This window comes from Narcine bancroftii, chromosome 12 (assembly GCF_036971445.1).
Source record: "Narcine bancroftii isolate sNarBan1 chromosome 12, sNarBan1.hap1, whole genome shotgun sequence".
Classification (NCBI taxonomy): Eukaryota; Metazoa; Chordata; class Chondrichthyes; order Torpediniformes; family Narcinidae; genus Narcine; species Narcine bancroftii.
This window is the reverse complement of record NC_091480.1, coordinates 33,501,044-33,527,802: the sequence shown is the minus strand read 5'-3', so window position 1 is coordinate 33,527,802 and position 26,759 is coordinate 33,501,044. Positions and strand designations below refer to the sequence as shown.

Below are 26,759 nucleotides of genomic sequence, written 5' to 3'. Positions count from 1 at the left end.
TAACAATAAAATTGGGGCAGTCTCCAAAAACACCCCTGACCGAACCGTTTAATACCCTTGACAGTAGGTAACAAGATTCTGGATGCCTGGCATAAGAATGGTGTCAGGTGCATAGAGGACTGTTACAAGCAGGGACAATTAATGTCATTCAAGCAGCTCAAAGAGAAATATAATTTAACAAATAAAACATTCCACTTCTACCTTCAGATATTTTCTCCAGGAAAAATTAGATCAAACCATGGCCCTGCCAAAGTGTAGTGATGTAGAGACTAGGATTCAAAGGGGGAAACACACAGAAATTCATTTCAGCAATGAATTTCATGCTCCAGGTGGAAGGACCTAAACAAGGTCTTTGAAAAGCAAGACAGAGGTGAGAGTTAGTCTTGGGAACAATGATTCAGATACAGGCTGGTGCAATACAACTTCTTGCGCCAGCTGTATCTAATGCCACAAAGGATTAACAGGTCCAAGCTGGAACTGTCAGACCAGTGTTTCAGATGCGGCTTTATGAACACAACCTGGTGAGGCCCTTCTGGGTAGAGTTAGGTGAAGTCCTAGGAAAAAATCATAGGTAAAGAATTCCCACAGGATCCTGAGTTGTACCTGGTGGGTAACATGATGGACACAAGACTCACAATGAAGCTGTCCAAATTCAATTTATAATGATCGCATTGGCCAGGAAATGCATAGCGGATACCTGGAAATCTGACTCTCACCTGAGTATTGCGCAAGAGCAAGGATATGCAAGCTTGTATTCTCCTGGAGAAGATCACCTATAACCTGAGGTGAAGGTGCGGCACCTTTCAAAAATCTGGCAGCCATACCTGAACCACATGGACGACTTCTTAACACTAATGAGCTTATTGCCATGTACATGACCACTAAAATTCTGGCTATAGATACTTCGTCAAAATAAAACTCGTGGTATACACTGAATTATACAGAAAGAGTCTGCAGTTGAGGATGTTTTATTCTCTCATCTGATGGAATGCAACATTCTTCTGTGCAGCCAATGAATTTTGATCTGGTTTTGGTTCAGGTCTCTGAAGAGGAACTTGAACCCAGAATCTTCAAACTAGATAGCGTGAATGCTACTGTGGAGATGTGAGCTTCATGTTTACAGACAACCAAAAGAAATAATGGCAACAATGATTCAAAAGGGATTGGGAAGTACTAGAAGTTGGCAAGTTAGCCAGGATATGTGAAGGAACTAATATTTACTCAAACTTTGTGTGGATTCTGCTAGGTCTACTGAGATTTCCCCCCCCCCCCCCCCCCACCCACAAGTCTCTCCAGACATCTCAGCTTGAATAATAGATTTTAGTTTGAGGAAGTTTGAGAAACTTTAGTTTGTGGTGGGAGGGGGGAAAATTTTATGCCTCACTGTAAAGCAGCACAAAATGCTAGAAAGCTTACAATAGTTGCAAATCACATTTTGGCATGAACAATTAGCTGAAAAACATGATATGTAAGGGTTAACTAGCTTCATTGCTCTTCAAATGAACTTTCTCATTGTACCCAACCTTGAAACTTGAACTTTTCCATATTACGAAACTTATCAATCGGTGTGCCACTGTTACTGCAGCCTGGACCTCATTTATTTTTTTTAATTTTTATACAAATGCTTCAAAAGGCCCAATCAAAGAATTTGCTGATGTCATGAAAAAAAAACAGTTTGCAAAATTTACGGAGGCTACAAAAGGTTAAACAAACAGGCAAAGATCTGCAAATTGGAGTTTAAGTGTAGCAAAACTGATTCATCTTAGCAGGGAAAGTTTAAAAACAAAGCAGCATCATAAAGAATGAAACTTTGCCCAGTTGAGGCATCTGGCATCCTGGTGGACAAGTGTGCTGGCATTGCAATAAATTAGGAAAGCTAACAAAAAAATCTTATTCACAATGTTAATTGCACAAGATTATGCTTCAGTTACCGGGGGATAACACTGCTCTTTGGCACAGGAAAAATACTCCTGAACAGACTGGTGCCCACCATTACTGAAGAGTCAGTGTGGCTTGAGAGCCAACAGGAGCACCATCAAGGTGATGCAAACTGGGTGATTTTTTTTTCACCCCTCTTGAGTCACGTCTTTAGAACCTTCTTCCTCAACAGAAAACTGGGAGGAGAATCGTGGAATGTTTAAGGAAAAGATAGGAAGCCTCTTGATAAACAAGGGAGTAAAAACAAATTCTAATCTTTCAAAAAGAGAGCAGTCTATTCCTAATTTGTATGTCCATGTGCAAATATATCTTCAGTGAAATTAACACAATTACCAGGCAAGGAGAAAGGCGCTCTGAAATGCTTTACTTTTGTCACAGAACTTCTGAGCTTTAGTCCTAACACTTCAGACAGACACCAAGGCTCTGTCAATATTATTTGAAAATTTAAAACAATTTGTGGACATCTTGCAGCATAAATTCCATTTGAACCTCAATCAATAGATTCTTTTGTCTCCTTCCTAGCAAGGTGGTTAGAACCTCAACAAATGACACTTGCAAGATAATCGCTTTTTATGAATTCCAGTGTATTAATATTCTCTCTCGGGAATGGGAATATTGTGCTTGAGACAAATGTTATTGGTTAATCCACTCTCAAAAAAACAATGGTTAACAGTGCAATAGTTCTACAAAAATGTCCATCAATATAGTTTCATTTTATCAAGCAGCTGTCTGACAATAACTACTGGTTAAAAGTGTTTATTCTGAAGGGCACATTTAGTGTGGGTCAGAATGTTGTCTAGTTATCATTTATAACAATAGTTATCCACATTTCATTAAAAATCTGCACAAGATCAAATCTTAAAACAAAATAGTAGTGTCCCTTTGGTTTTTAAAAAGTCTGATGCAGTACATTTTTAATTCATTTTGCTGCAGTTCTCTGAAGAATCCTGTTCAACTACTAAGAAAGCATATTTAATATGGGCACTGTAAATTTAAATATCAATTTTAAACCTGAGAAACATGCAAGGTACCTGAAGAATTATCAAAATAATTCAGAATGCTGCAAAATTAGTCAAGCTAACTTTCAGATGCTATGGTCATGGGGTTGAACAGATTAATAAGCATATAAAAATAATTTGTAGATGAAGTCCACAAATTTTACATCAGAGGTCTTAGAGGAGTTAAAACTGATTAATTTATCGAGTATGTCAAATAAATGTGTAATCCCTAGTACAGGAAAACTATGAACAAACTTTATCAGGATACTCAGACATTAAACTTCACTGGAGTTAGAGGGAGATAAAATACTGGCACTAAAGAAAAGATCTGGTTTAAAAAAGATATGATGATTGACGGGTAATGTTTAGAGCTAGTGACAAAATTAAGTTATCAAGGAAGAAGATTCTGAGAGAAATGCCTTTTACACAGGGGACTGATTGAATGCTTTGGCACAGGGAATACATTTAGACAGAGTGAAACACAAAAGTCTGCAGACACTGTGACTGCAGCAAAAACACTCTGAAATGCTGAAGGAATACTGAAAAGACTGGCCTAGTTCCTCGAGCATTTCAGAGTGTTTTTAATAGATTTAGGCAGACCTCAGCAAACCTAGAAAATGGATACAACTGGACCCAAAGTGAGGTCACAAATATGTGCATGACATTCACAAGAGCAAGAAAATAGTGGGAGGTGGCCATTGGGTGACATGAGCCAGTCAACCTTTCAATAGGATCATGGCTGATCTATGCCAGTCTCAACTCATCTGTGCCAATTCCCCATAAACTCAATTCCTTGATCTTTCAATGGGATTATCTAACTTCTAATCCCCTGGGACAGGGCAAATTCCAAATTTACTACCAAGAAGAAATATCTTTGCACCCATTTAACATGGCCAGCCTCTTTTGTAGCTACATGCTCTTGTCCACTGGTGAGAATGCCTCAACGTCTACTCTGTCGAGGATCATGTATTAGTACAAGGTCACCCCTTGTTCTTCTAAACTTAAAGAAACAGACAGATTTGTGGTTCTTGCTAAGAACACCTAGATCCATCTGAACTTTACTGATTTACAGTCTCTCTCCATATAGATAATAATTCACCCAGTGATTCCTCTTTCCTAGGCGCACTACTCTATTCACTCAAGCTTTATCCCAGTTCAGAATGAATGGGCTCATCACATCCTTCTTGTATTATCCACTGTCCATTTTCATATTTAAGCAACCTAGAAATCTTGGATTTCATTCCCTTCTTTTAAATCATTAACAGTAAACAATTGAAGGTCACGAACCAATCCCTGGAGTATTCCATTGGCTACATCCCTCCAGCCTGGAAAAGATCTGTTCATTTCAATTTAGGGTCTTAAAGTGTGTGCCTGCCTCTCAAGGGACACCTTGTAGAATGCCTCTTGAAAATCTAAATGCACTGCATTAACAGGTTTCCCTATTTTTCGAATATTTTATTTAATATTGCATACATGCAGTAACTACAATTATAATATAGAAATACAAAAAAAAACAAATTGATTACATACACAATGATTTTCAAATTGGTTTCCCTCTCTAACAGTCCCATTGACCGCTCCAAGGTGCACAGGACATTGTCAAACAGAACTTGGTGCAGCTCCATATTAAGCAATAGAATAGGACTGGAAGAAATCCTCTAATTTTTTTTTAGGAAGCAAGAACTTTGCAATTACGTGGGCTTACCATTAGTTGGAGGGATTGGAAACAAAATAGTTTAAAATTCATGGAAACCATTTGGTTTGGTGTGGTCACTAGTGCAATAACAGCAATGATGTTGAAGCAGTTTGCCTTTGACATAAAGTTTTTCTTTGGTAGCACGGATAGATATATTACATGCAGGACTGTCATTTGGAGATCCAACAAGAGAGTTTAATGCATTGCACTCACCTCGTAATGTTATTAGTGGTGTTAATGGATGACTAATTTTGAAAACATCCGCCAAGACCAAATATGCTTCAGCTAATTGATGAAAGCAAAGTATATCCCATACAGGACACAACTTCGCTTCTTTGAGACAGAAAGATGGTTACTCACCTCAACCATCTCCCCAAAATTGATTCTTTCCATTACCCATGCATTATGAATGCATGATGAATGCATTATGAATGCCCATTCAGAGCCAGCTCTTCAGCGCTTGACGTCCTGTTTTGCGGAAACTGCCAAAATATTTGGCCTGGAAGTCAGCCTGAAGAAAACTGAGGTCCTCCATCAGCCAGCTCCCCACCATGACTACCAGCCCCCCCACATCTCCATCGGGCACACAAAACTCAAAACGGTCAACCAGTTTACCTATCTCGGCTGCACCATTTCATCAGATGCAAGGATCGACAACGAGATAGACAACGAGATAGATTTGCCAAGGCAAATAGTGCCTTTGGAAGACTACACAAAAGAGTCTGGAAAAACAACCAATTGAAAAACCTCACAAAGATAAGCGTATACAGAGCCATTGTCATACCCACACTCCTGTTCGGCTCCGAATCATGGGTCCTCTACCGGCATCACCTACGGCTCCTAGAACGCTTCCACCAGCGTTGACACCGCTCCATCCTCAACATTCATTGGAGTGCTTTCATCCCTAACGTCGAAGTACTCGAGATGGCAGAGGTCGACAGCATCGATTCCACGCTGCTGAAGATCCAGCTGCGCTGGGTGGGTCACGTCTCCAGAATGGAGGACCATCGCCTTCCCAAGATCGTGTTATATGGCGAGCTCTCCACTGGCCACCGTGACAGAGGTGCACCAAAGAAGAGGTACAAGGACTGCCTAAAGAAATCTCTTGGTGCCTGCCACATTGACCACCGCCAGTGGGCTGATATCGCCTCAAACCGTGCATCTTGGCGCCTCACAGTTTGGCGGGCAGCAACCTCCTTTGAAGAAGACCGCAGAGCCCACCTCACTGACAAAAGGCAAAGGAGGAAAAACCCAACACCCAACCCCAACCCACCAATTTTCCCCTGCAACCGCTGCAACCGTGTCTGCCTGTCCCGCATCGGACTTGTCAGCCACAAACGAGCCTGCAGCTGACGTGGACATTTACCCCCTCCATAAATCTTCGTCCGCGAAGCCAAGCCAAAGAAAGAATGAATGCAATATGTCTGGTCATACTTGCCTAGTCTCCTCCGACAGTACCTCAAACCATAAGCCACAAGATGCATGAGCAACAGGTGTGTGTCTGCTCATTCCCCTTCAAGTCGCACACCATCTTCATGAGAAATGTATCTGCCTGCAAAACCAGAAAATAATTTCTCCTGCCCAAGCCCAATTCATTATCCAGAGAGTCAGAGCTCTGCACTCTCTATCAATCTGATAGCAACTTTAGAGTACACATCCACATTTCAAATTCCCTCCAATGCCCTTTCCTATTTCTGCAACTTCCTCCAATCTAACTGTTCTCCTTAGTTCTGACTTGCTGCAAATCTTTGGTCTGATAGTATTTACCACAAAGGAACAGATCATTCAGCCCAGCCTGTTCATGTCAGCATTTTTGCTCCTGTGCTGCCTTTAACATTCCTCAGCCAAATCCATCGGCATCATCCATTGTATGCTTGCCCCGACTCTCCTCAAATGCATCTCCCATTCACTTCAACAACCCTTAACCACCAAATGCCATCTACAAATTGACAGATGACACCACAATCGATGGCAGAAGCACAGATGGTAACGAGGGGAAGCGTACAGGAGTGAGATAGATCAGCTAGTTGAGTGGTGTCACAACAACAACCTTGAAATCAACATTACCACAACTAAGGAACAGATTGTGGACTTCAGGAGGGGGAAAAAAAATCAGGTGAAACCAAACCAGTCCTCATCGAGGGGTCAGCATTGGAGAGGGTCAGGAACTTCAAATTCCTGGGTGTCAAAATCTCTGAGGATCTGTCCTGGGGCTTCCATGTTGATGCAATCATGAAGAAGGCTCTCCAGCAGCTCTACTTGGTGAGAAGTTTGAGGAGATTTGGTATGTGGAGGAAACATGGCCTCCCTGCCTGTATGGAACATGTGTATTGCGGGTGGTCACGTGTCGTCCTGGCCTGACACTTATTCAATGGCACATCTTGCCATTGGTTAATTTAAATAACCTAGGGCCATTATTGGCTAGAAACTGATTAGCACTGTATATAACAGGGGTGGTCAGACTGCAAATCGTGAGCCACATTGGAGGGTTCTTTGACATATTATGTGTGGCTTGTGGAAATATATTGGCTGAGACAGGAAACATATAATGGTAGTTTTAGTGGGTGTGGCTCACAATCGCATAATTGTGGCTCTCAAACATCTGATGTTTATCGTATCAGGCTCTTCCATTCAGCAAGTTTGGCCACCCCGGTATATAACACCAACACACAGTACATACTTTCTCTCTGCCTCGTGGTCCAAGCCCCGGACATCGCTCCATGCAGGTAATTGCTGTGGACATTACTGGAAGTGCTGCAGGCAAGGTTTGCACCACCGCGAAGCCAAGCCATAGTACTGCAATAGATCTATACTTGCAGTGAGCCATACCCTGTTGGTCAGGGAACTGGATGTGTAAGAGTTCCTGTTTGAAGTGTGAATGGGTCGTGCATAGGTTTACCATTGTCAGAGTCCAACCAAAGTCTGAGGTGAATATCGTCGCTCAAGTGAAATAGTGATCAAGTACCATTTAATGTTCTCTCTGTTTATTTCCCTTGTGTTAATTAAAGTTACGTGTGATGGTAACACTTATAGCAGACTCATCTCTCTTTGAGCCTACCGAACCGGATACTCTACCTAACACAACAGTATGTCACCAAAGACTCTTGCAAATTGCCGGAGGTGTACCGTGGAGAGCATTCTGACTGGTTGCATCACTGTCTGGGTATGGAGGCATCAATGCACTGGACAGGAAAAGGCTACATAGTTGTGAACTCAGCCAGCATCATCAAGGGTCTGAGTCTTAACTCCATTAAGGAGATCTACAAGAGGAGGTCTCAAGAAAGCGACCACTCTCCTTAAGGGCTCTCACCACCCAAGCCATGCCCTCTTCTCAGTGCTCCTATCAGGAAGGAGGTACAGGAGCCTGAAGATGAACACCCAACCGTACAAAAACATCTTTCTCTCTGCCATCAGATTTCTGAATGGTTAAAGGATCAGACACTTCCTCGCTTTTCTTTTGCACTAATGTTTTTTTTAAATGTTATTTATACCTATTTTGAACCTATACTACTGCTGCAAGACAATGTATTTTGTGATACATGTTCAGGACAATAAATTCTGATTCATCTAGTCATGGGATTCACATTCCAATGACTTGCTAGCAAAAAGATTGTTCTGAATTCCTAAATAGATTTCCTGGCAATAGTCTTGAACTAATAATCTCTTGTTTATGCTCTTTCCCATTTTGAAAAATTCATCCCTGAAAGGGCACACAAGAATATTTCCATTCTCAACAGGGAAATGCAACTGCTGACAAGATTGAATGACTTGCAATCATTGCAAATGCAAATGCAAAAAAAGGACGAGGTCTCTCAACTTTTTCCTGCTCTCCAGGCAGGTAATTAAACCATCTGCCACCGCAAAGGCTACAAGATCAGACATCATCCTTGCTGTTGGACTCCAGCCAAATTGTCCTTGCACAGTTATAATATTACCAATCAATGCAGAAAATTACCTAGATAAGTCCACTTTGGGTGAACAGGACAAATCCACTACAGCCAATGACTAACCGTTTATTCTCAAAAATAATGAAGACAGCAACACTCAGTGATCACATGCCTCAAATAATTTGTTCATTGTTGCCCAATCTGGGTTTGGCCAGGATCAGGAGGACCAGAGGGCAGATGAAACATGGGAACATCTGCCCAAGGTGGTGGGGACAGGCGCTTTCAACATCCGGAAGAATTGCCAAAGCAGGCAGGCTGAGCTTCATTGTATTTGTTAGAGATGGGCATTTGTCAGTCAGAATAGACAGGGTAGGTCACAGAGCCCATTTCAGTGCTAAATTACCATTTGGCTCGAAATCTCAATGAAGCTTTTGTGGACAGGTTGAAGTTGGCAAAAGACCTGGGGTGGACGTTTCCCACCTCAGCGCGGGCTAGGAAAATGGGAAGATGGCAAACATTGGTGGTCAGGATCGAATAAATATGTGGTACCAGTCACCAATCACAAAGACAGAGCATTGATCACCCCGATCCAGCTCTTCCCCACCCCGTTCACTCCGCCCTGAACTCAGCTTCCAAATGCAACTCCCCACTCCAACTCTTCACTGACCGACCGACTACCCTTGCGCGAGTCGAGGCAAGTGGCATTCGCTGCCACGCTGCGGACTACTCCAAGGTCGCCAAGTTCTCAAACTCTGGGCATTTTCACCCCAACTCCCTCCGCCCGTCACCTTTGATTCCTTTCTCTCTTTTTAAAGTTTTTGTCTCATTGAGTTGAACCAAAACCCTTTACTCAAGGCAAAGTAATGACAACATCAATCAGATCCAATTGTAAATCAGAAGGAGAATCATAATTATTACATTCAGGGTATCAAATTCTATAATTATAATCTTTGGCTTGGCTCCAAAATAATATTGAAATCAAAAGCGATACAAATAATACCCGTAAAATTCCCTAAGGATATTCCTGATGTGATCTGTAGTTAACCCCCCACCTTTTTTTTGTCTTAATAAGAACTGGATTATTTTTCTCCCTACTCATCCCCCCCCTCCGTCTAAACCAGGTTTACTGCATATATTGTACATATGAATCTAATATCGACCCCCCTCGCTTCCAAATGACTTTAATTACCTCTCCGGAAAGTTACAATCAAAGTTTCGCCAACGCTCCAACTGCGAACGATCTGCTCATTTTTTTTTAGCCGCACCCAACAGGAAAAGGGCCCCCCTCTCCTGCTCGGGACGGTCACTCGCGCAAGGGGTTTCACGCCGAGTTAGTTGCTTGACGTTCACTCCACGTTTGCTGTCATCGCCTGAACCCTGGGCTGTGTGTGGATTCCACTGAGGGGGACATTTCCATGATTCTCCACCCTTCCTTCAGCGACCCCTGGCCCAGCCCAGTTGGGGAAACATTGACCCCGACAGTCAGAAAGAGGAACCAACTCTATTACCCATTCTAAGATTCCCAAACCCCAAAGCAAAGACTCTAATAATTGTTTTAAACTAATGTTCCGCCACTAATTAATTCTTCGACAACTTGACTTTTACCTTAAATTGTTCTTCGTCGGTTTCTACTGAAATCCAATCCCAAGTGAAAGTTCCCTTCAGCTCGCTCCTCCTATTATTTGCTGACCTCAAGTCTATCTAACCAGAAGTCGATGACGTTGCTTGGTTTTTATGGATTAATATTTCTACTGACGTTAACATCAACAGTAAACAGGGGCTCGTTTGTTACAATGAGGAACAGGGCCATGATTCAGAAACGGGACGCTTCTCCTGCGTATGTTACGAACGCTGGCAATTGAGTAACACTCTTCGGGCCACCCAAATCAACAGTGGGAGGGCACCGGAGTTACAGGGGAGAAAGAAGGTCCAGGCAGACAGCGCCAACAAATCCTGTTTGATCTCAGCAGCTGCCGGCAGAAATTTCCCCCCCCCCCCCCAAAAAAAATAAATTAAATCCAGACTGGTAAAAACAATAGGCAAAGAGTATCAACACAGAGCGAGTAGTGGGAAAAAGACTAGTGTTCATAGCCCTTTTAGAAATTTACAACACACTCTATTAACCCATTAAGCACAGTTGAAAGTACAGCCACTACTGTATTTTGCTAAAATCAATTTGCTTAGAGTATGGTTCCGAAAATCAATAAGAAATTCCCCAAGATTGGCCAAGACACTCGAGATGAATCTGTTCAGTGGCTTGAAAAAGTCCCGTGGTCCATCATGTTGTCTTTGCTGCAGCGTTCCGTTTGAACAATGTTCCATCCGATTGTGCCGGGATCCCTCAGAACTGGTCGAAGCTGCCGGGCGAGACCCTGACACTGGTCGAACACAGACTTGGTACCATTCCAAATGAACACCCATGCTTGAGATAGAGAAATGCAGGTTGGGAACAGGCTCTGGTCCTCACCAGATCAAATTGTTCTCGACCATCCCTCCCTGACTGTGCATCCATCCTCCCTCCAATCTCCACATATCCATGGGTCTTAAATTTCATAGAGGAAGAAACGAAGTCTACTCGATAGGTTAGAGACTCAGTGGTTTGTGAAAATGGGTAACAGAAAGAAAGAACCATCAGTCAAAATGTAGCCCAACAGCCTTCATCCCAAAGTCTGATGGAAATTGCATGAGAGCTAATGGGTATTGCCTTCCAAACATCAGGAAATGCAGCCAATGTGCTCCCACAATTTAAGAAAAGGAGGGAATGTATCTTTTTGGTGGACACAAGAACTACATTTCCCAGCAGGCAATGCACGCCGTTGGGCGGAATCCACGAGTAGAATTCGATGCGAGTCCGGAATTGGACATTTTGGCGCTCACATTTGACGATGGCCCTGGCATTAAATGATTATATTTTTAATTTATTATAATAAATATAAATGTATTAATTGATTATAATTTTAATTAGGGTTAACACTAACATCCGTTTCCCGCAGTTCACCCCATGGCTACATCTCTACACTCCCCTCTGCCCACAGTGACATCTCTACATTCCCTTCTGCCCAGTGACATCTCTACACTCCCCTCTGCCCACAGTGACATCTCTACATTCCCCTCTGCCCAGTGACATCTCTACACCCCCTCTGACCACAGTGACATCTCTACACTCCCCTCTGACCACAGTGACATCTCTACATTCCCCTCTGCCCAGTGACATCTCTACACCCCCTCTGACCACAGTGACATCTCTACACTCCCCTCTGACCACAGTGACATCTCTACATTCCCTTCTGCCCAGTGACATCTCTACACCCCCTCTGACCACAGTGACATCTCTACATTCCCCTCTGCCCAGTGACATCTCTACACCCCCTCTGACCACAGTGACATCTCTACACTCCCCTCTGCCCAGTGACATCTCTACATTCCCCTCTGCTCACAGTGACATCTCTACACCCCCTCTGACCACAGTGACATCTCTACACTCCCCTCTGCCCAGTGACATCTCTACACCCCCTCTGACCACAGTGACATCTCTACATTCCCCTCTGCCCAGTGACATCTCTACATTCCCGTCTGCCCACAGTGACATCTCTACACCCCCTCTGACCACAGTGACATCTCTACACTCCCCTCTGCTCACAGTGACATCTCTACACCCCCTCTGACCACAGTGACATCTCTACACTCCCCTCTGCCCAGTGACATCTCTACATTCCCCTCTGACCACAGTGACATCTCTACACCCCCTCTGACCACAGTGACATCTCTACACTCCCCTCTGCCCAGTGACATCTCTACACTCCCCTCTGCCCAGTGACATCTCTACACCCCCTCTGACCACAGTGACATCTCTACACTCCCCTCTGCCCAGTGACATCTCTACACCCCCTCTGACCACAGTGACATCTCTACACTCCCCTCTGCCCAGTGACATCTCTACACTCCCCTCTGCCCAGTGACATCTCTACACCCCCTCTGACCACAGTGACATCTCTACACTCCCCTCTGCCCAGTGACATCTCTACACCCCCTCTGACCACAGTGACATCTCTACACTCCCCTCTGCCCAGTGACATCTCTACACTCCCCTCTGCCCAGTGACATCTCTACACCCCCTCTGACCACAGTGACATCTCTACACTCCCCTCTGCCCAGTGACATCTCTACACTCCCCTCTGCCCAGTGACATCTCTACATTCCCCTCTGCCCAGTGACATCTCTACACCCCCTCTGACCACAGTGACATCTCTACACCCCCTCTGACCACAGTGACATCTCTACACTCCCCTCTGCCCAGTGACATCTCTACACCCCCTCTGACCACAGTGACATCTCTACACTCCCCTCTGCCCAGTGACATCTCTACATTTCCCTCTGCCCACAGTGACATCTCTACACTCCCCTCTGCTCACAGTGACATCTCTACACCCCCTCTGACCACAGTGACATCTCTACACTCCCCTCTGCCCAGTGACATCTCTACATTCCCCTCTGACCACAGTGACATCTCTACACCCCCTCTGACCACAGTGACATCTCTACACTCCCCTCTGCCCAGTGACATCTCTACACTCCCCTCTGCCCAGTGACATCTCTACACTCCCCTCTGCCCAGTGACATCTCTACACCCCCTCTGACCACAGTGACATCTCTACACTCCCCTCTGCCCAGTGACATCTCTACACCCCCTCTAACCACAGTGACATCTCTACATTCCCCTCTGCCCAGTGACATCTGTACACTCCCTCTGACCACAGTGAGATCTCTACACTCTCCTCTGCCCAGTGACATCTCTACATTCCCTCTGACCACAGTGACATCTCTACATTTCCCTCCGCCCACAATGACATCTCTACATTTCCCTCTGCCCACAGTGACATCTCTACACCCCCTCTGACCACAGAATTCTCTACACCCCCTCTGACCACAGTGACATCTCTACATTCCCCTCTGCTCACAGTGACATCTCTACACTCCCCTCTGCCCACAGTGACATCTCTACACTCCCCTCTGAGCACAGTGACATCTCTACACCCCCTCTGACCACAGTGACATCTCGACACTCCCCTCTGCCCAGTGACATCTCTACACTCCCCTCTGCCCAGTGACATCTCTACATTTTCCTCTGCCCACAGTGACATCTCTACACCCCCTCTGACCACAGTGACATCTCTACACTCCCCTCTGCCCAGTGACATCTCTACATTCCCCTCTGCCCACAGTGTCATCTCTACACTCCCCTCTGCCCAGTGACATCTCTACATTTCCCTCTGCCCACAGTGACATCTCTACATTGCCCTCTGCTCACAGTGACATCTCCACACTCCCCTCTGCCCATTGTGACATCTCTACACTCCCCTCTGCCCAGTGACATCTCCACACTCCCCTCTGACCACAGTGACATCTCTACACCCCCTCTGACCACAGTGACATCTCTACACTCGCCTCTGCCCACAGTGACATCTCTACACTCCCCTCTGCCCACAGTGACATCTCTACACTCCCCTCTGACCACAGTGACATCTCTACATTCCCCTCTGCCCAGTGACATCTCTACACCCCCTCTGACCACAGTGTGATCTCTACACTCACCTCTGCCCAGTGACATCTCTACATTCCCCTCTGCCCATAGTGACATCTCTACACCCCCTCTGACCTCAGTGACATCTCTACTCTCCCCTCTGCCCAGTGACATCTCTACATTCCCCTCTGCCCACAGTGACATCTCTACACTCCCCTCTGCCCAGTGACATCTCTAAATTTCCCTCTGCCCACAGTGACATCTCTACACCCCCTCTGACCACAGTGACATCTCTACATTGCCCTCTGCTCACAGTGACATCTCCACACTCCCCTCTGCCCACAGTGACATCTCTACACTCCCCTCTGCCCAGTGACATCTCCACACTCCCCTCTGACCACAGTGACATCTCTACACCCCCTCTGACCACAGTGACATCTCTACACTCGCCTCTGCCCACAGTGACATCTCTACACTCCCCTCTGCCCACAGTGACATCTCTACACTCCCCTCTGACCACAGTGACATCTCTACATTCCCCTCTGCCCAGTGACATCTCTACACTCCCCTCTGCCCAGTGACATCTCTTCATTTCCCTCTGCCCACAGTGACATCTCTACACCCCCTCTGACCACAGTGAGATCTCTACACCCCCTCTGACCACAGTGAGATCTCTACACTCCCCTCTGCCCACAGTGACATCTCTACACCCCCTCTGACCACAGTGACATCTCTACACTCCCCTCTGCCCAGTGACATCTCTACATTCCCCTCTGCCCACAGTGACATCTCTACACCCCCTCTGACCACAGTGACATCTCTACATTCCCCTCTGCTCACAGTGACATCTCTACACTCCCCTCTGCCCACAGTGACATCTCTACACTCCCCTCTGCCCACAGTGACATCTCTACATTCCCCTCTGCCCAGTGACATCTTTACATTTCCCTCTGCCCACAGTGACATCTCTACACCCCCTCTGACCACAGTGACATCTCTACATTGCCCTCTGCTCACAGTGACATCTCCACACTCCCCTCTGCCCACAGTGATATCTCTACACTCCCCTCTGCCCAGTGACATCTCCACACTCCCCTCTGACCACAGTGACATCTCTACACCCCCTCTGACCACAGTGACATCTCTACACTCGCCTCTGCCCACAGTGACATCTCTACACTCCCCTCTGCCCACAGTGACATCTCTACACTCCCCTCTGCCCACAGTGACATCTCTACACTCCCCTCTGCCCACAGTGACATCTCTACACTCCCCTCTGACCACAGTGACATCTCTACATTCCCCTCTGCCCACAGTGATATCTCGACACTCCCTTCTGCCCAGTGACATCTCTACACTCCGCTCTGCCCACAGTGACATCTCGACACTCCCCTCTGCCCAGTGACATCTCCACACTCCCCTCTGACCACAGTGACATCTCTACATTCCCCTCTGCCCACAGTGACATCTCTACACTCCCTTCTGCCCAGTGACATCTCCACACTCCCCTCTGACCACAGTGACATCTCTACATTCCCCTCTGCCCACAGTGATATCTCTACATTCCCCTCACCCTGCATTAAAATCCACCTAACTGTTAGCGCCAAAATGTCCAGCACCCAAACTGGTGGGTGGGGTGGTGTGGAAAAATGTCTTGAGCCAAATTTAATAGTCCTATAAATTTGGAGATTTGAAAAATTCACTCGTTAAAGACAGAATAGATTGTGGAATCCCAGATAATGGACTTCGAGTAAGACTGTTGCATGAAAAAGTTTTGACACTAGAAAAGGCTGTGAATATGTGTAGGACAGCAGAGACCACACAAGGACACTCTAAGGGGCTGCACAGGATAGACATAACAGTGCATGTGATGAAACAGAGAAGCGGAGCACAAGGAGTTTCCCAGAGCAACAACAAAGGAAATTGGTCGGCTCAAACAGCAAATGCAGCAGATGCGGAGGTAGTCATATTCCAAAGATGTGTCCTGCCTATGGAAAGTCCTACTATAAATGTTGGAAGAAGAATCACTTTGCAAAGTGCTACAAGGCAGGGGATACCAAGAGAAAGGTGTACACAGCTGACAAAAAAAAATGAATGAATCCTTTGGGGATTCACTGCCCTGCTTTTGGGAAAATGGAAGGATCATTCTAGTGAATGTGAATGAGACAGTAATTTCACAGGTTATCTGTGAAAGATTACAAGACCCTCACTCTAAAGAGCAAGATTTGTCCTGTGGAATTAAAAGTGACAGGCTGTACCAGAGAGAGTGTTCTAGTAAAAGGGTGACCATCAAACACAAAGGGCAGCATCTAAAGTCACAGCTATTGATTACAGAAAGGAGAGCACAGTCAATATTAGGTCTGAGAGCACTTGAAGAGCTCAACCTGGTGAAAAGAGTTTTCATAATGGCTTCACAGACCGAAGATCAGTGCACAACACTTTTGGAAGAAAGGATAACTACACTGAAAAACAATGTATAGATGGACCAACCTCATTACATGACATGAATGACAAACTGAGTTGGAAAATAAGGATGCCTTTTTACACCAGATAGAAGACAAAAATAGTCACAGGAATGTCTGGAACTTGCTGAACAGAAAGAGCACCAAATGATGAAGTGAGCAGAAATGTTACCAGAAGTAGACGCTGAACTTGCCCAGTGAATTGCAGCTCTGACAAAGGCTGAGGAGCGGCCTGGCAGCATTGAAGAATGTTTGAGACATTTTAGACTCGGCTTGACTCTAAAGAATGACTACAGGTGCATCTAAAAGAAAGAATGGCTGCATTAGAGGATAAGAATATATCGATACAAGAATCTGAACTCTTAAGAAAACAACTTGAAGAGTCTCTTCATGATAAGGAATTGGAAAATGCAAACCATCTTCCTTCAACTACAAAGGAGTCACCACAATATCAGAAGAGGAACTGGAAGCTATGTCGCCCACTGAATCAGCGTGCCTCATTACTCAACAGAAAGAATCAGGGATACAAAATGCGCATCAGATCTTTCATAGCAGAATAGGTGTTTTTTGATGGAACTAGAAGATGGGTGAGGAAATCATATTTTACATGAAGATGAAGTTAGTTCTGCTGATGTAAGCAGCTCCCTTGAAAATTATTTCTCAGTATCTGGTGACTTATCGTAATGTGGAGGAACTGCAACAGCAACTGGTGACTGTTCGTGAACGTGCTGATAAACAAAGCTCCTCACGGATTTCTAAACTTCAACTGAATCTTGCAGATTCCCCTGAATGAACTTGAACGACTTCGTGAAGCCACAAGTCATCAGATGCAACTGATGGAAAGAGACTGATCACGGAATGTAGATTTTTTCTTTTAAGTATAGACAAAGTATTGTTTTTGTGCTTTTGGTTTTTTTTTAAAGGGGAAAGATGTGTTATTATGTGTGTAAATAAGAACTACATTTCCCAGCATGCAAAGTGCATGGTTGGGCAGAATCTGAAAGTAGAATACAATGGGAGTTAGTTGAAGGTCAGTGGAAGCAACACAAGGAAAATAAAGTCAGTTAACTGATAAACCCACGTAAAGTTGTTGTTTTTTAAAGAACAAGTATAACAGGAAGAAAACAGGAAACTATTGACTTCTACTCTGAAGTTATTGGAAGGGAAAATGCTGGAATCTCTAAAGAATGATGTTATCACAGAATGTAATGTAAGAATAATAGGACTGAGTAGGCTCAACATGGATTATTGAAGGAAAATCATGTTTGACTGATCCAGTGGTTCTCAAACTTTTTAATCCCCATTCACATACCACTTTAAGTGATCCTTTACTAACCGCCATATATGGGATGCCATACATCAGATCTCTTTGGTTAGTAAGAGATTACTTAAAGTGGAATGTGAGTGGAAAGAGAATGGTTGAGAATTTCTGGTTTAATCTGCTGTACTTTTTTGTGACCTGCAGGATAAATAAAGGAGGACTAGATGATGTATTTGGATTTTTGATGGCTTTCCATAAAGCATAAGTGTTGGTTAACAAGGATGGAGAACAAAGAAAGTGCTTTGAGATTTAGTTTTTGACAGAAAACGGGGGGGGGGGGGGCACAGACAGATCCTTCTCAAATTGGAAGACTGTTCACCCCCCCCCGAAATGTTGGTAATACATCTTTACCTCCTATAGATGCAGCAAGACCAGCTGAGTTCCTCGAATGCTAAAGTCCCAGCAATTTACAATCTATGTCAACAATTTGGCTGTGGGTACATTTTCAAGTTTCTTAATCTTAAGTGAGGCAGTTCAAATGCAGATAAACTTTGTTGGAATATAGAAAAAAAATAACTGGACAAGAACAAAATCATTTCTAACAGACTCTGAGATATAGATATTTAGGCTCTTAGGATTTATCAGTTTTCAAATTCAGCAATTTCTCTAGTACAATGAATCTTTTATCCTTTCTCCCTATGTGGTGGTACACCACTGGCCTACTGCAGGGGGCAACCTCTGTACCTGCAAGAGTGTAAGGGGACAGGACAACACCTGGCTGGCTGCCAATGTCGGCCTGAATAGATCAAGCCCCACCCAGTCAGGTGTCAATCACCCTCCAGGATATAAGCCTGCGCTGGGCTCCCGAAGTCTCACTCAGAGTTACTGCAGCCACAGCCAGCCTGGCTCTGTGGAAGTCTTTGTGGATTAAAGCCTGTTGTACAGTCTTTACCTTGTGGGTGTCTGATTCTGGCTAACAGCGCCACATACCCTATAGGAATGGAGCATTAACCAATCACATATTGCCTTTTCATCTCTTCAGGAACTGAAGCCTCTATGGAATATGAAAATTAACAAAGAATTAGTAGGGGAACTCATCTGGTCAGATAGGATCCACGGATGCCCTCTGATCTGCTGATTTCTCCAGCAAGACTTCTAGTGTGCTCAAGCATTACAGCACCTGATCTATCAAGATTAACATTTCAGTTGAAAGACTGTCTTTTTAACAAAACTCATCTGATGAAAAGTCAATGATCCAAAACTTCTTACCCTCCACCCCGTTTCCCCCCCCCTCTCTCTCTCTCTCTCTCTCTCTCTCATACACATATAAAAAATGTTGAAGTTTTATAACCTTTTTTTAGTTTCCTGTAAAATTTTGCATTTGGCTTTGCTTAAGTTCTTTGGTTTTGGCATTGTCCCAAGATGTACAATCTGTATGCCTTTGACTGATTGGTTTAAGAACTCCGTATCCCTGAAAAGTATATTTATTCATGTCCTCATGATTTAGTTGTACTTTGATAATTAAACAGGGCCACAATGTACTCCTGAGACCTGATAAATGGTCTCGTTCTCAATAAACTCCTGAATACTGTTCCACAACTGTCAGTAGTCAAGGGCCAGAGACTCCCAGGAGTCATTGGGGGAAGGAGCAGATTAGGCCTTCTTGGCCTTCAAACCTACTCAGTTGCTCATTAAGATCATGACTGATCTACCTCTGCATCTTTTTTCTAACACTATCACAAACAGCTGCAACAGAAATTCACCAAGACAATGTTATTTTAAAAATAATATTTTAATTAATACTTAAATCTAAACAACCCCAGCTATGTACAAATATTCCTCTGCGTGTGTGTGTGCATATCTGTGTGTTACCCAAACCAAGACAGCTTAGGAATTACTCTGGAAAGTCAATTCCTAAAATTCAGTCTTAGAAATCCTGTGTTGAAACTCAGAATTTTTAAACTAATGTTCAGAAGAAATTATGAAGTAGGTGAGACACTGAGTGATCAGAGAGTGAATAATTGTTGAGTTGCTTCCAGAGAAATGTTCTTTCATACGAATGATTGTCACAATTCCCCTCTTCCTTGCGTAGGGGACACAAAATGCTTCCAAAAACCCAGACAAGTGTCAGACAAAATGACCATCAGAATGGTCATGATCCAAACGAACCAATTCTCCTGCTTCCTTTATCCTTTAACAAAATGACCATTTACAAAGACCATGGTGGTTGAACAAGAATGATCAGATTTGTTCATTTCACAGAGCCATTCCAACCTCTGTGTTTTCAGATCACCTGCTGTTTCAATGTCCCAAAAACATGACTCATAATTATATGACTTCTCTCACCAGATGGGATTCCTTAAGAAAACATTCATTGTCTCAGTTCTTAGTTGAGAGCATTAACTCTTTTTATGGTTTGGACTCGCTGGGTGCCTCTGAGTCTGTAAAAATGTTAATGTGAAAAGGCTTGAACCAACCCCCAAGGTAACACTCATTAAAAATGGAAGATTGCAACACCTTCTATACCTTCATTCTCCTGATGTTCAGAAATCTGTGTCACAATTTTGAATGATTACTATTACTGGCCCTCCATTGTTTACTGGGGTGGGAAATTCCAAATATTCACCACCTACTGATAAACTTTCTCCTCTTTTAATTTCTAAATGGCCTTCATTCTCAAACTATGCCCCTTATGGCAAAATTGACATTCCTGGAACCAGTGTAGTGCAATATTGCCACAATTTCTCGATGGCAAATACATCCTTTACTTGGTAAGGCTAAAATTGTGCATAACACTCAAGGCGCAGTCCCACTAACACCCTACCCAAGATCATCACTTGTGTATTTGAATCACAAGAGAGGCCAACTTATTGTTTGACCCCTCAATTGCTTACTACATCTGTATAAAACATTCAATGATTTGTGTACAAACACACTTTCGTCCCTTTGAACATCAGTACAAATCATTCTTTAACCACTTAATAACAACTTGTAGCGGCAGCTACACTGCTACTGAAAGAACACACAACCAGATGGGTTGAACTCAGTGAGCAGAAAACTGGTTTATTGCTGGCTGCTGGGCTGGACTTATATTCCCGGACTGGACCTGGCTGAGAACCACGCTGGGGGAGCGCCGTCGTCACTCAGGCGTCACGTGGTCCCCCAGTGCAGGTTTCTGAGCCCGGTGCTGAGAAGAAGGGGAAACTCCCGAAGGCGCCATTTTGGCCGGCTGCCCCGCCGCGTGGATTACAAGTGTGGCCGGTTCACCTGCCTAGTGGCATGCCACCACACAGCCCCCCACCAGAACCAGCGCCAATTTCCTTTTTAGCTGGGTGGCCTTACTTCTTGGGCTGGGCCACAATCACTGGTTCAGTGGGGTCGAGGTGAGCTGGCTTCAGCCCGTCCACAGTAAACAGCTCCCACCTGCCACCGATGTCCAGTATGAACATAGACCCTGAATGCTGGACAACCCTGTTCAGACCTCTGTAAGGTCTCTGCAGAGGTGCTGTGGATGGACACCGCCGAATAAAAATGTACTCTGTGGTGTCATCGGGCAGATGGTCAAGGAAAATTCGCTCAAAGAATGGGCAGTTGGTGTGATCACCCATGAGCGCGAGCATCTCGTCAATCAGCTCCACCGTGGACCTGTCCCCCTAGACGTTGAGGTGCAGCATCCAAGCAGCACGCTGACACCTAGATAGTCCGAGGGATCCGGTGAGCACTCACTTGATGGTCCCATATTTGCCTTTCGTGAGTGGGTGCTGAACGAGGTGCAGCACATGTTTGGCGGTGGCCTAGTCCAGGGCGGCAACCACATGGTAGAATTTGGTTGAGTCAGCGAAATCTGGCGGAGGTGAAACTGGGCCTCTGCGAGGCTGAACCAGGTCTCCGCCTCCTGAACCCAGAAGTCAGACAGCTTGATGGCTATAGCACTGATCCCAGGTTCGCTCATGTTGGGTTCAAAGACATTTGAACCAGTCAGGGTCACCAATTGTACACTGCTACTGAAAGAACACACAACCAGATGGGTTGAGCTCAGTGAGCAGAAAACTGGTTTATTGCTGGCTGCCAGGCTGGACTTATACTCCCAGCCCAGACCTGGCTGAGAACCACGCTGGGGGAGGGGGGGGGCGTGCCGATGTCACTGGGGCATCACATAGTCCCCCAGCGCGGGCTTCTGAGCCCAGTGCTGAGAAGAAGGGAAAACCCCCCCCCCCACCGACTGCGCCATTTTGGCCGGCTGCCCCGCCGCGTGGATTACAAGCCGGGCCGGTTCGCCTGCCTAGTGGCATGCCGCCACATACTCTTCTTTTCTACATCAAACAGTTCACAATCCTTCCTATGTTGTGAACCAGTAAACAATAGAACAAAACAGATTCACTTCCATTAGAACAGTTTCCCCATTCACAATCCCAAGACTCTTTACATGTTGGATTTTTACTTCTTACTTTCAAAAGTTGTCCCAAAACTCCGCACTAAAATTTGCTGCATTTGTAACATAGTGATCTTTGGAAAATCAGCCCCAAAATGTTGCCTTAAAACTCAACATGGAAACAATGTTAAATATCTCTGAGAACAAAAAAATACATGTATCACAAATTGAAATCTTCTGCTTCTGTACAACATTCAAGAAACTTGCATCTGAAATAACAATGTATAAAAAGTTACTTCTGCACAACTTATCTATAATTGTATGCACCATACTAAAAAGAAATCCAAATCTTTGACTCAAAGCAGCAGAGCTAACTATGCTCTTTCCAACTGATGCCAACGACCTTAAGTTTCTGATAGACAATACTATCTCATTTCATTCCCACAGTAGTAGCATGTAGAAGTCAGAATGAAGAATGAAGTAGAATGAAGAAGTCAGTTGGTGTGGTTATGAAGATTGTTAAGAATTGATCTGTAGTTATACCATTAGGAAGTGTTATTGCTATGTAACTGTGAGGACTGCTTTCCATTATCTCTTCTTCCTCTGCATTTTGGATGAGTTGGATGCTTATCCAACTGCAGCATGTCTTAGACACTTGTCATTGGGATGTGGGGTCAAGTAATAGGGCAAGAGTGTGTGATGCAGATCAATGAGGAGCTGGAATTCCTTTGCTTTACACGGGGAGGGGGCATACCGCTGATTTAAACTTGCTAGATCTTCGCAAGCTTTGTTGTATTAGATATAATGTCTTTTGAATGTGAAAGTTAGAATCTGCATTAGTTGGCCAGTATATAGTAGCACAAAATAATAATTATGTAATAGCCAAGGCATTGTCATCATCGAGAGAACACACAAAAAAAAAGAAAGAATAATAATTCATCGTTCTTTCAAAGATTTAACCTTTTTCCCCTGAGGTCTCAGGAAGAAATAATTTATGTTCCAAATGTTCAGGTAAGGGAGGCTACATTCTTCTGGGGGAAAAAAGGGACACATCATATTAGCTTTGTCAAGGATATGGGATAGGGAGACCTTGGCTTCAGTACTTTCAGATTGATAAAACAATTGTGCAGGTGAAACTAACAATGAGAAATAGTTGTCTAAAGAGAATACACCAAGTCCATAAGAGTGAGTGGTCAGGATTACATTACCCCACCCCCACCGAAGTTTCTATTTGTTTGTGCTTTGTTCATTAACTAGGAACATTTACCAACCCCTTGAAATAGGGACTTGTGTTCACAGGCAAAGCTTGACCGACCAACTAAAGGCTCTTCAAATTGGATTCATCATGTTCACCTTGGCCTTAATACCCTGAGTTACCAAAGAAGAAAATGGACAGAGAAAATGGAGACTGATGCTACCCATGACTGGTGCTGAGACATCCTGTTGATTACTGTGTGACTGATCAAGTGAGTGGATTTATACACATCATCTGTTTTGTCATGTTATTACGAGGTAATTGCAGAGACTTTCGTTTTACTGTGAACCAGTAAGATCACTCTATTCCTCATTGATTTTAACAAGCTTGTGACCTTGGAAAAAACCAAAGTCACAACCTATGCTATACAAACCCAGAAGAGCTTTGAAGCAAAGGGGCCTCCCACTAGTAAAGATCACGTTCACTGGCCTCCCACTAGTAAAGATCACGTTCACTGGCCTCCCACTAGTAAAGATCACATTCACTGGCCTCCCACTAGTAAAGATCACGTTCATTCTCAATGCACAAGTGCCCACATCAAATGGGAGGAATAATGATTTATAAGACTTCACTTCTGTTTGCAGAGCAATGAGATACATTACTTCCTCTGTTTTTTTGCCATTACTTCTCCCAATTGGTGTGGATACGTGCAATAAAAATGAATTTCATGTTTACTTGTGGGAGACCAGTTTGCATCATAAATCTTCCCGGTTTGTGGCGACGCGGCCTAAAAAAGTTAAAAACAATGTTAAGAAGTAAATATAAAAGTGCTTTGCCTGAATGCTAGACCTCATAAGGAGGTCAGTGCTACAACATAAAACTAAATCTAGAGATAAAGGATGGTAACAGGCCCTTCATGCCACCCCCCCCCCATACATCAATCAACCTATAATCCCCGTACATTTTTGGAGGGTGGGAGGAAACTGGAGCACCTGGAGGAAACCCATGCAGACATTGGGAGAACGACCAAGTTTCATACAAAGATCATCAGATTTGAATCTCTGTCACAAGTTCTCAAATAGCATTGCACTAACTGCCGTGCTACTCAAATAAAATTGGCATTGTGGACCCCTGATTTCAAGGTGAACATGAATATTCAAGTAGATCTCATATTTAGGAAGGAAACAGAAGGAAAAGGATGTGAGTGATATTGCACAAGAATTAAATCAGAGCAAATCAAGAGATCGAAACAAAGAAGCAGTATGGGGTAGTAAACGTTGGTGGGAGTTATCCGTATGACTCAAAACAGGTCCGTTCCTTTTATGTCACGTACATTGTTTACTGTACCAGCAACAGTAAAATATGAAAATCAACAGACATCATGGTTGAAGTGAAAACAACGCTGGAGAAACTCAGCAGGTCACTGTACTTTATATAGCAAAGGTAAAGATCTATAACTAATGTTTCAGACGAGCCCTTCATCAAGGTACCTTGATAAAAGGCTTGAGCCTGAAAGGTATCTTTACCTTTGCTATATAAGGTTCACTGTTTGACCTGCTGATTTTCTCCAGCGTTGTGTTTTCACTGCACCAGCAACCACACAGTTATTACAGAGCAGCAGCAGGAATCAAACAGGAAATTAGACGTCTATGTGGAAAGGCTATGATATAAATTACATATGTACTGGTCAAAACATATTAGAAATAATACGCCCATTACTGCAATTTTTGGATTACCTATGATAGATTTGACTTATTTATCTCTTCCTGCGGATCGTATGATTGCTTTTCTTACACTAATGGCTAGAAGATCTATACTATTGAATTGGAAAGAGGTTAATCCTCCCACTGTTTTCCAATGGTTTACCCAAACTATACTATGTTTAAATTTAGAGAAAATTAGAAACTCTGTCTATGAATCCCCTTCTAAGTTTGAGTTAACCTGGCGACCATTTATTCAATATTTTCATTTGTGGTGAGTTGATCTGGCTCTGTTTTCTTTCTATGATTATGTATGATAATTGGGCTGTAAGATGAGATCGGAGTGATGGGCGTGGTTTAGCTATATCTGTAGGTTTTTTTAAAAGTTTTTTTTAAAGTTTTTTTTAATTCAGATTTGTTTTTTCTTCTTTTTTTGGGTTTTTTTTCTCTTTTTTCATATATTGTTATTAATTATATCTTTTTTTTAGAGATAGTTCACACCCTAAACTGATCAAAAAATTTTTTTTATGGTATATTTTTATTCTGTAATATTATTGTTTAATATCTCTGTATTAATTCATTACTTACTATGTATTTTTTTTATATCTCTTTGAACTGTATGTGTTTATAAATTATAATAATAATAAAAAGATTGAAAAAGAAAGAAAATAAATAATACGGTGGAGGACAAAGTCCTGGTGTGGATTGGAGAGGAGCTAACAGATTTGTTAAGTATTGTGCAGTAATCTTGCTGCATGAGTCTTTTAGGGAAGGATGATCAAAAATATGATAGAATTATTCCTGAAGATAGATGGTGAAATAGTTCATCCTAAAACAAGGATCAAAAGCAGGGGTTTTCAACCATTTTCTTTCCACTCACAGACCACTTTAAGTAATCCCTGTGCCATCGGTGCTCCGTGATTCGTAAGGGATTGTGTAAGGTGGGATGGGAGTGGGAAGGGAAGGTTGAGAACCACTGCTCTTGACCCAATTGTGACTGAAATATTTAGCTTGAGAAAAATGGTCATTGGCCCATTTCCTTTGGAGTTGTGAAACCTTGCACATAACTCAATTTGGGATGATTAAAACAGGTTTTCAAACTTTTTCTTTCCAGCCACACAGAGCACCGATGGCTTGGGGAATACTTAAAGTGGTACGTGAATGGAAAGGAAAAGGTTGAGAACTGCTGACCTAAAGTGAGGTAGAAATGAAGAGAAATTCTTAACAAAAGACAAAGTGAGAGAAGGAGCGTCCGTCAAGCACCTACTTAAAAAAAAAGGGAAAATAGCTACAAAAGTCGGCTTGATTGCAACCCCCTATTTAATTACTGTGGAAAACTGTCAAATTGTCATGCAAATGACATAAAATTTGAAAATACATGGAGGTCTGCTCTAATGTCGTGGGAACCTGCTACAAAGAGTTTAATGAGAAACTTACTGAACCCAGAGAAACTCAGCAAAAAAAAAAATTTAAGGAAATGGGAAATCTTTTGAAGAATCACTTAAATCCAAAGCCAAGAAAGATCATACAAAGATTAAGTTTGATTTACGCCTTAAATAAAAATTGATGAACAAGGCAGAATTTGTATCTGAATTTATAGTGTTATTGTATAACACTGTCATTATGCTGGCACCCTCTCTCAGATCAGATGCAGAGACAGGCTTGTATGTGAAATCAATGATGAGCAGGTTCAGAGAGCCCAGCTGTTCCATGACAGCCTACACTGACA

The 26,759-nt window shown here is 43.5% G+C and overlaps 1 protein-coding gene across 3 annotated transcripts in view; it reads right to left on the bottom strand.

Moving 5' to 3' along the window:
• LOC138747007 (lipopolysaccharide-induced tumor necrosis factor-alpha factor homolog) overlaps positions 1–26,759 on the bottom strand; it is a 46,426-nt gene that overhangs the window by 18,268 nt on the left and 1,399 nt on the right. The window contains exon 1 of one of the 3 annotated variants that reach the window (XM_069905835.1): positions 10,125–10,389. The exons of 1 other annotated variant lie outside the window; for it this stretch is intronic. The gene's annotated coding sequence lies outside the window, so the exon portion shown is untranslated. Of the gene's footprint in view, positions 1–9,708; positions 9,931–10,124; positions 10,390–26,759 lie in introns of those variants that run through there. One more of the 3 variants, XM_069905836.1, reaches the window with a different exon arrangement.